This window comes from Coturnix japonica, chromosome 4 (genome assembly GCF_001577835.2).
Source record: "Coturnix japonica isolate 7356 chromosome 4, Coturnix japonica 2.1, whole genome shotgun sequence".
Lineage (NCBI taxonomy): Eukaryota > Metazoa > Chordata > Aves > Galliformes > Phasianidae > Coturnix > Coturnix japonica.
Genome location: NC_029519.1, coordinates 30,105,728 through 30,115,102, shown reverse-complemented (window position 1 = coordinate 30,115,102; position 9,375 = coordinate 30,105,728). Strand labels below are relative to the sequence as shown.

Below are 9,375 nucleotides of genomic sequence, written 5' to 3'. Positions count from 1 at the left end.
TCATCCGGGCGGCGCGCGGCACAGGATGGGGGGCAGCCATTTTGTGCGCTCGTTCTAGTGTTCTTGGCGACGTTTGCGCGACTGTGCTCCGTTGGCCTTTCTCTTGCTTTCTCTATAGGCCGTGGAGGGGTCTTTGTGCTGCACAGGGGCTAGTGAGGCATAGGGAGCTTACTGTGTGTGGGCTGAGGGTCAGAAGATATACCTGTAGTAGGAAAATGGGAATTAAGAGGATTTGTATGGACTGAGGGGGGCTGAAGTACTTTAATGTAGCTCAGGGAGCAGTTTAGGCTCTGAAGACTTGTGGTTTATAAAGAATTTTGTGGTACTACTCATTAACATTTTAGATCCAGTGTGATCATAGATAGTACAGCAGCTGAGCCAGGCTTAAGAGCTCCTCTTTCTTTAGTTTTGTGAGTGGTGTCATTAATTTAATGGTAGCCGGAGTCAACTGATGTAAAATCTTTAATGTTTACAACACAGCAGTGCCCTTGTTGAAGTTGATATTGCTGTAAATCAAAACACACTGTAAAGGTCCAAGGCCCTAGCAGCACTACAATGGCTTGTGCTGATAAAAGGCACTTGTAATTCAGGACTAAGATAACCACCGGTAGAACCAAAGAACAGAGCTTGTTCTGTTTACGAGCCTTCCTAACCATCAGCAATTTACAGATTTGCTTATCTGTAGTTCATCGTGTTCAGTGTTAAGATGCTTGATTACATGCAGGTGTTCCTGTTACTTATCTAAGTGTAAGCCTTTTGAACTTTATCATTTTTTTTATTCCTTTCAAGTAGGCTGTTCATTTTTGATGTAGCAACAGACCTTACAGACTTTGCTCTTAGAACTTGCACTGCTGAAGTCCATGTGTCTTTATATCTAAGAGACAATCCCTTTAGTAAGTAGATAAAACAGATGCTTAGTCTCTGTAGCAGGTAAGGGGTAACATCTGCCAGCTTTATTGACTGATGCATTTTTTGCCTCATTCTCAGCTGCAATGCCTGCAGATCCTCTTGCTATTCTGGTGCAGGTGAAAAAGTGTTCTTGTGGTAGGTTGCCACAGATTTTAAGTTTGGGGGAAATGTAGAATCTCTGGTGTCATCTTCGGGTTGAGCATGGAGTCATCTGAGGGCTGGGAATCTGACTTCTCTCCCTCACTTCCTGCTGCTGTTAATTCCTCCTACACCAAAGCCACTGTTAGCATTGTGTGAGGAACCACCCGTGCTTTTTGGGTGTGAATCCTACATTGGTTTCACTCTGTGGCCTCAGTGTTTGCCTGTGCTTGTGGAAGAGAACCTGTATATAAACTGCTGCCTTTGGGGAGAGGTGTGCTTGCAAAGGCTCTGCTCTCTGAAGGAGAGAGCTGATTTTAGCCTGACGTGGAACTGTCATTTAATGCCCTGCTCTGATTTCCTGCTGCTGTGCTAACAAATGCTAATTTGTAGCCCCAAGAAATTATCACAGGATTGTCTTGTTGAAAGCAATTGACCCTGTCAGTTTATCAGTACCCAACAGTGAGTGCAAGATCCTGTTCTTTGACCCTTCTTCAGCTCTCTTGCCATATGCTCATCAGTTGCAATTTGAAGGAGCACTAAAAATGTAATTAATGCACCATTCAGAGGTGACAGAGCCACAGCAGAAAGTCTGTTGTTGCTTGTGAAACGGATAGAGAACACTTCCTCATCTTTCTTTCCTACCTCTACTATCCAACCTACAGGCTGTTGGAGGATGGCATTTTGCTTTTCTGGGCTCAAAACACATCAGTGTATGTTGTGTCTCTTCATTAACTGCCCAGGGAAGGGCCAATGGGGTTGAGTGGTCCTGAGTTGCTCTTGTGCTACTAGTGAGGCCAGAATTTGGATGCCACAAGAGGCACCAGGAGGTCAGTGGGCATCAGAAGCTGCTTTTGAAGAAGAATGGGTGTGTGAGGAGTCTCCTGTTAAATACCTGCTGCAGAACCACACTCAGGTGCCAGCTAGGCAGAAATCATGGCTTTGGATGAGTTTCATAAGGAGTCATAAAAGCAGGACGTAGTTATTTTTTGATTCAAGAGAATTTAGAGTGTTGGATTTAGTGATATCAGAGTAAGGAACAACACTTTTGTTTTCTTGTGTAAGAGGAAAAGGAACACTGTTTTTTAGAGAATCATAGAATCACAGTTATTACTGTGATAATTTCTTGTGGCTAGAAATCAGCATTTGTTAGCGCAGCAGGAAGGAGTCAGAAGAGGACATGGAATAGTGACAGTTCCAAAAATACCACATCATCAAGACTTGCATTTGAAGTTGCTGAGAACAGAAGCCATTGATTTTAGCTGATCAGGGTAATGGGTTCCTTCTCTAGAGGTCCCTACCAAGCCCTGTGATTTGGGGCTGTTGCTTTGCTGGACTGGAACCACTGATGTGCCAGTGGCTGGGTGTACTCATCTTCTATTCCAAGCCTGTAGATAGTGGCAGGGCTGGGCTAGTCCTGTAGGGTTGAGACCTGTTTCTTCCTCCCCACCTGGAGTGGCTCTCCCAAGTTCTCATACAGACTGTGCTGTTTGGATGAGAACAATGCAGGGCACGCTGCAGGTCTCAATATCTGAGCCATCTGACTGGAAGTGTGCACAGCCTCCTTCCTGCAGGAACACGATACCCAGCTGGAATGCCTACATAAGCCTTGTTTATCAGGAAGGGGCTTTGTGATCTGCTGTAGCAGGAAACAGACAGTGCTGACCTTGAAGCATGTTAGTCATCTGATGCTGTGAAGGTTGGTGTTGTTTGGGAAGATTGTCCTGTTTCTTGAAGGTGTCAGTGGCGAAGATCAAACGTGGGGGATTCAGTCAGTGTTGTTGATGCAGACAGTGCAGGGACAAGCATACATGGTATGCAAAGGCAGTATTGCAGACCTTGAGTGAAGCGCGTCAAGCTGTCTGCACTACAGCTGAGACCCTTAAAGCAGCTTTGTCCCTTCAGTCAATATAAAATGTGTGTTCAGATATATAAAATGTAAAAGGTGTTCAGATGGCTCTGAACAGTGGCAGAGGGCTTTGTATTGTCATACTTCACTTCTGGGGTTTCTTCCTTACTATAATCCCAGCAGATGGTTATCCATTCTTTTCTGGCTTACCTGGTAATTATTGTCCTGCATGCGTTCTTTAGGCCTATAGAGATCAAGGCTGGTTTTGGCATGGGTGAACACAGAATCTGCTCTCCTTTCTAAAGCTGTTATATCAACATAGAAAAGATCTGACAAGCATAAATTTCCATAGTATTTTGAGTGAGGCCTTGGAGAAGGGGATTTTTGAGATACTAAATGTGGTCTGCGCGGAATTTGTGTAGAAGGTTGTATAGAAGATATTTTTTGTGTCCACTGGCTTTGTGCAGAGCAGTTTCCTACAGCTGAGAGCTGTCTAGGCTGCCAGGCCCTGAGAATGTGAGGCTTGAGACCAAGTGTCTTATCTTACATTTGTCAGTGAAAGATAGTAGATTAAACTGCTGAATGATGAACCAGAAGGAGGAACAAAAGGAGACTGGGAATCCATGAGTGGAACTGGATGGGACTGTTGGGATCCAGTGCATCTCTCTGTAGGCTGTTATCTGTTAATTACAGATGGCAGTGTCAGTATGAATTTATGTTTTTCAGCAGATCTGGTGGCTTCTCGTGAGATGATGGAAGAAAGGTCTCTGGGGCTGTCTGTAGTCTTTAGAATTGATTCCAAGTTTGGCTTTTGAAATGCTAGAGTTGGCCACGGTCCACTTCATTTCTGTAATAGCTGAAAGCAGTTCTTGTTAATTGGCCCAATTTTATCTGAATGATAATAATTTAGGCTGCAGAGGACATCAGGAGGGCATCTGGTTTAGCCACGTGCTCACAGTGCAAATAACTACACTTTTACAGTCCCAAGATGAGCAAAAAAATCCATTTCAGACAAAGCAAATGGGATCAGTTTCCCTCAGCCTGCAGTATGACAGCACTGAGCTGTGTGCAGTCTGTATTTATAGTGGGGAAGGTTTAGTCAGTCTCAAGAGTGGGCGTTATTATTATGAGAGATGTTAGAACACTCGTCTAGCTGTTAGCTTTGGGATGTGGAACCAGACTTGGTTCTCTTCCCTGCGACGTGGACAGGATTATTAATCACCGCACTCACAGTGCTGAAGACACGCTCACATGACTCAAGTGACACTAGGGCTGGAGCTTGGCAAGCGGTAAGTTGTCCGGGTGTGGTGTGAGCAGAACATAGCAGCGTGCTGGCTGCATCTCTGGCACACAAAAGGGACTTTGCATTCAGTTAGCAGGGACAAGGCTTAGAAAATGCCATCTTTCATATGTAAATTGATTGTGCTGTATCCAAAAAAATGTGTTCTACTCCTTGTGAAAACACTTCTTAAGGGAGGATTTCATTTTAACCTGAGAGTAGCTGAAACAGATGGGTAGACTCTTCCTGTAGAAAACATATTAGTAAAGAAATAACACAAGGCGGATTTATCTCCTGGACATACTTCCTTTTCTCCTGCTGCCTTCCCCTCATGTACAGGCTCTTCATATCTCTGTGGCAATTCTGAAAGATCTAAAAATAATAATAATAAAAATCTATCCAGCCATATGTTTGTACTGCTTTTAAATCTGCTTTTAATCTGCAGTTGTGCTGAAAAGCCTGTTCCTTGGTTTGTATTTGGAACGAGGTCTTTGACCTGTTCTTTTCTTCTCTTGCTCCTTGCAGGTTCTTTCTGCATGCATCTCACATGTTGCTTGGCGTGGTATTCACCTCAGTGTGTTGGTGTCTGTAACCTTCTTTCAATTGAGAAGTCATCCTATTTTCCCTTTATAGTTAGAGGAGCCCAGAAGGTGGTTCAGCTGATCAGATGAAGACACTCTGGAGTAGGTCAGCCTGTGCTCTGAATGCCTTTGCTTAGATCTGCATTGATTGTGGAAGAAGGGATATGGGGCGGTTTTCTCATATGCTGAGGTTTGTGTAGCAGATCCTTGTATGTGCTGATGGCTGTGGCTCTGTTCACCTCTAGCCAGGCTACTCGGTTCCCATGCTCTTCTCACAGTAAATACACCGCCTCAGCCTCTTATGTCTCCTGTCATGTAGTGGTCATTCCCAGGAGGGGCGATCAGTTCCCCCCTCATAGCCACAGCTCTGCAGCACACACAGAGGTAGTCAGCAGCACGTGACTACTGATTTCCTTGAATCAGCAGACACTGCTTGGACTACAGCATCCCGATGGAATCACACCGAGGTTTTCTCTGTCAGTACTGTCTTTCAAAACGGCTTCCTAACAGCACACGGAATGGTGTAAGTAGAGAACAGAGTTCCAGCCAGCAATCTGTCATCAGTAGCATCCTGCTCTTAAGCTGGGCCGATGGTCGCTGCTTTAAATATGCCTGCATTGCCCACAAGAACATGGCATTCTGATACGTGAATGCAGGTATGTGTCTAATTACGCTCATTGTGCAGCAAAACCAGTTGAACAGCATGTTTATAGAAACTGTCCTTAAGAGCGATTGCCTCTTGAAGGAGCGTAGCTCATATAAGACGAGTGGGACCGTCTCCAGCCAGCCCTGGGAGACGATGCTGAGAGCATATTGAAAAGCCGTCTTCAGCAGAAGCTTGCCAGTTTAACAACTCCGCTCACTGTTCCTATTGCACACTGGGCTCTTTGACGCAACAGAAAGAGCTGCTTTGCTTTTTTTTTTTTCCACTTCCTCTTAAATCTGCCTGGCCAATTTAAACCTTGTGGATATTTCTTCCCCCTCGGGGAAAGCTTATGTGAGGATTTTCTTTTTTAATAGTTCATTCTGTGAAATCATTTTTTTTTTTTTTTTAATTGTTTGCTTTTAGAAAATGTTGGAGCTGAACGCAGGGCTTTCATTGCAGGTTAGTGGATGAACTCTTGACCAAAGCATTTAACTTCTGAGTGTAGCTTTAGGAAGCGCTGTCCTGCTGGAGGAAAAAGTGAGTTAGCGAGGTTGTATCATCTGAGCCCATGTGTGCTTACTACAGGGGTAGGAGTCTTTTCAGGTCTTTCGTGACTGAGTTCTGTGCAGATGAATTTGCTGTCTTTATTCTGTAGACAAATATACCAAAAGAATATTTTACTGAAAATAGTAAGGTCACATCACAGTTATGTCTGTATCATTGAATTATTGGTTCTCCTTCAAAATGTAATAAACCTTACTGGGAGTTTCAAATATCAAGTTCTTTGCTCTTTTATTTTGAAAGGATTTATTATTTTTTTTGTGGTGGTGATTTATTTATTTTTTCATTTTGAACTTATTTTCAGCCTGCTTTACTGGGCAGCGTGCTGCCCCCAAGCACGTGCTGTTTGCAGGGAAGATGGTTACATGCTGTTTTCTATTTCTTCTTAGATCCCTCTTGAGAGAACTAAGAAAGGATGCAGGTATGGTGTTGAAGTCTCTCTTCAGGCTGTGTTTGAGGTAAGGTCTTTCCCTAACTGTGAAATTAGAATGTGAAACAGAAGCAATATTTCTTTTGTGTGTAGTTGCTAAATTTAGCCTGTTGCTGATTATTTTTCTTGTTGATATAATATGAATATTTGCCACTAAGTGGTTTATTGTCTGCAATGTTTACAACCCTGTATTATTTCATCAATACTAATTATATGCATGTCTGTGTCTTTTATTAGCTAGTGTACTCCAGATTAATGATGTATCATTCTGGTAATTGCTTTGGTTTTCTTCTCTAATATTACCCCATTAAGTCTGTAAGTGAGCGGGTTTCTTTCCCTGGGCAGGCAATTGTTACATGAACTTCACTAAACTGAGTTAGGAATGATTTCCAATGTGAATCACTTTCCTTGTAAGCTGATGACTTTTATGGTAATGTTTAACTTAAGCAGAATTGTTTTCAAATGTGCAATGCACCATTAGTGTATTCTTTTTTAACAGTACTTCAATAAAAAAAAATCAGAAAAATGTTGATTCCTATCATGTTTATTTCCTTGTCTACTTAATGCTGCTTGTTACGAGGAGTTTATCAGTCTATGATGTTAAATTGCTCTTATGGTCAATTCAGCTGAAAGGTGTCACTGCAACGTTGGCCATTTGCAGCAGCACTGAAAATGGAATTTGTATGGAACGCTGCTGTTTGTGGCTTCTAATTAGTGTTTGGGGAGTTGGAAAATACTACCACCAAGCCATTTAAGATGTTGCCATTCAGGGACAGTTAATTTTTCTTCTTCCTTTTTCTGCAGGATGGGTACAATTCCTATGATTCATTGCATTTAAATCAATTTGCTTGAATCTTTGTGGCATCTCTTAAAAAGGAAAGCGTATTTTAAGGCAGACAATACTATACTGCAGATACAGGAAACCTTTTTCACTTAGAAAATCATTCTAAATCTTGTTTGGCTTTTCACATCTCTAAACCTTTTGTTGTTTGAATTCCAAATAGCACTGGCTCCACTTTGGAGATCTGCCCCAGTGGTCTGTTGGAAGGCTTTTCATGTAGCATTGGGTAGGGAATCATAAATAAGGGGTAGAGTTATAGAGCCACAGTGAACTAGTTTTAATCTTGGATTAATGACAATTCAAGCATTTATAATTTTCTCAAATGAATAAATTTATTCCAAGGTGGTTTTAAAACTCATTGAAGCTCAACTTAATTCAATCAACATCACACCAGATATTAGCATTTTCTGACATCTGTTTTTGGGAGTTACAAATCCTCAAAGTGTGAACACACAACTTACGTCTGGAACCCATTTTCTACTATTATAAAGCTTATTTGCTGCAACTGAAGCTATTTCAAATTGACTTTGCCTTAAAAACCATAAAATGAAGTGATGCAGTAAAATAATGCTGCATTATATAGCATATTTTCTGAAGCCACTGTCAACAAATTGGATAGTACCTGTGGTTTTTATCTGTATGTACTGGGCATTGCTTTGCCAGAAGGTGTTTATGGGGGTGCTGACGTCTTGCTGTGATTCTTGGGATCTTTGGGGCTGGAGCATATGCTGTGATATCTTATTGAACTGCATGCTTTTTGCTTATGAGTAGTCATCAAAAGATATTTGTTCCTCTTGATGTGTGATGCCAGCACTTGCCTAGACTATGTAGCAGAGCTTGCAGCTTAGTGCATTTCCCCTGAGCACCATCATCTGGGCACTTGTTCTATTACCCTAGTGACCTGCTCTGGCGTTTTCTCTTGGAGGAAGCAGAACCATCTCTACTGGCAGAGTGGTCAGAGGGAAACGTCATGCAAAGAGATGAAGGGAAGTGGAGAAAAACTCAGCTCTGAGAAATGTTACAGGTAGAGGGTATGTGAGACAGGGCTGTTGAACAGAAAGTAGCACAGAGCTATGTGTTGCTGTTTGTGCTCCAAAATTAAACTAAACAGTTTAAGGACCAGTGAATAGATGGAAATGGATCTGTTGTACATGTGGTAAGTTAGCTTTCCCTTTATCAGGGTGTAAACACTGATGAAGACTATCTTGTGTGCATTTTGGACTGGCTGTGTGAATGCAGCCTCTGTGAGGGCCTCTCGGCACTGTTATAATATTACTAATAACAAGTCATGTCTGAAGTCATGTCTTGGTCTGAAGAGAGGCCCCTGGCAGAATGCCATGCTGCTGGAGGGCCTGCCTGAACTCCAGTGGTTTTGCTTATTCATACAATTGAGTGAGAGCCTTTCATTGCAATTTGATTGCATTTAGGCTCAAGAATAAAGACTGAGATAAAAAATACCATACCCTGAATGTCTCCACAGCCTCTAGGGAGCCTAAAGAACTTGGTGACAGTTGTCAGCATCTGCTTCAAGAAATACCACAAGCATGTTTATCAAGCTGAAAAAATTTATTTGTTGTGTCGTACCTCAGCTGCAAAAAAAGCATAAAAAGTTAGAGCATTAGGAGCAGGTTTCTACTCTTATTGGTTCACTGAGTGCTCATTCAGGCTACAGCTATAGGTAGTAATTGCCAAGGGATTCATTAGGAAATAGACACAACAACCAGTCACTGTGCTTGGAATTCTTAATTGTGATATTCTTCATATGGATGCCTGCTGTGAATTTTCTACTGACTGATGGATATGAGGAAAAGAACCAATCATGAAGTTTAGCAGATTGGTTTTGCTTTTTCCCCAGGAGTACATATTCAGAGCCTTTGCTCTGAAGGGCCAGAAGTACAGTCACTTCAAACTGCACGCCAATTACGTGGACTGGAAAAGAGGATTGTGGACTGTTTGCATCAACTTCATAGACAACCTAGGCCACATATTCAGCCAGCTTAGTTGGTGGGCTGCTCTCAGCTCAAGAGAAGGCCTTATGGAAGTGGTGGTAGGAAAGTAGTAGAAACAACTGGACTGCATGGGAAATCCTGAGCATCCAAGTAAGCTCCTTTATACTAGTGATGTCTGTGAGCTAGGCAAGA

General features: G+C 42.3%; 1 protein-coding gene across 7 annotated transcripts in view; it reads left to right on the top strand.

Annotated features, from left to right (window-relative positions):
* Nucleotides 1-37: 37 nt before the first annotated feature.
* Nucleotides 38-9,375, top strand: part of CSGALNACT1 (chondroitin sulfate N-acetylgalactosaminyltransferase 1) — a 40,461-nt gene continuing 31,123 nt past the window's right edge. For 3 of the 7 annotated variants that reach the window (XM_015861281.2, XM_015861285.2, XM_015861284.2), the window contains exons 1-2: nt 5,430-5,861; nt 6,353-6,421. The gene's annotated coding sequence lies outside the window, so the exon portion shown is untranslated. The other 4 variants (XM_032444586.1, XM_015861282.2, XM_032444587.1 and 1 more) reach the window with 4 other exon arrangements.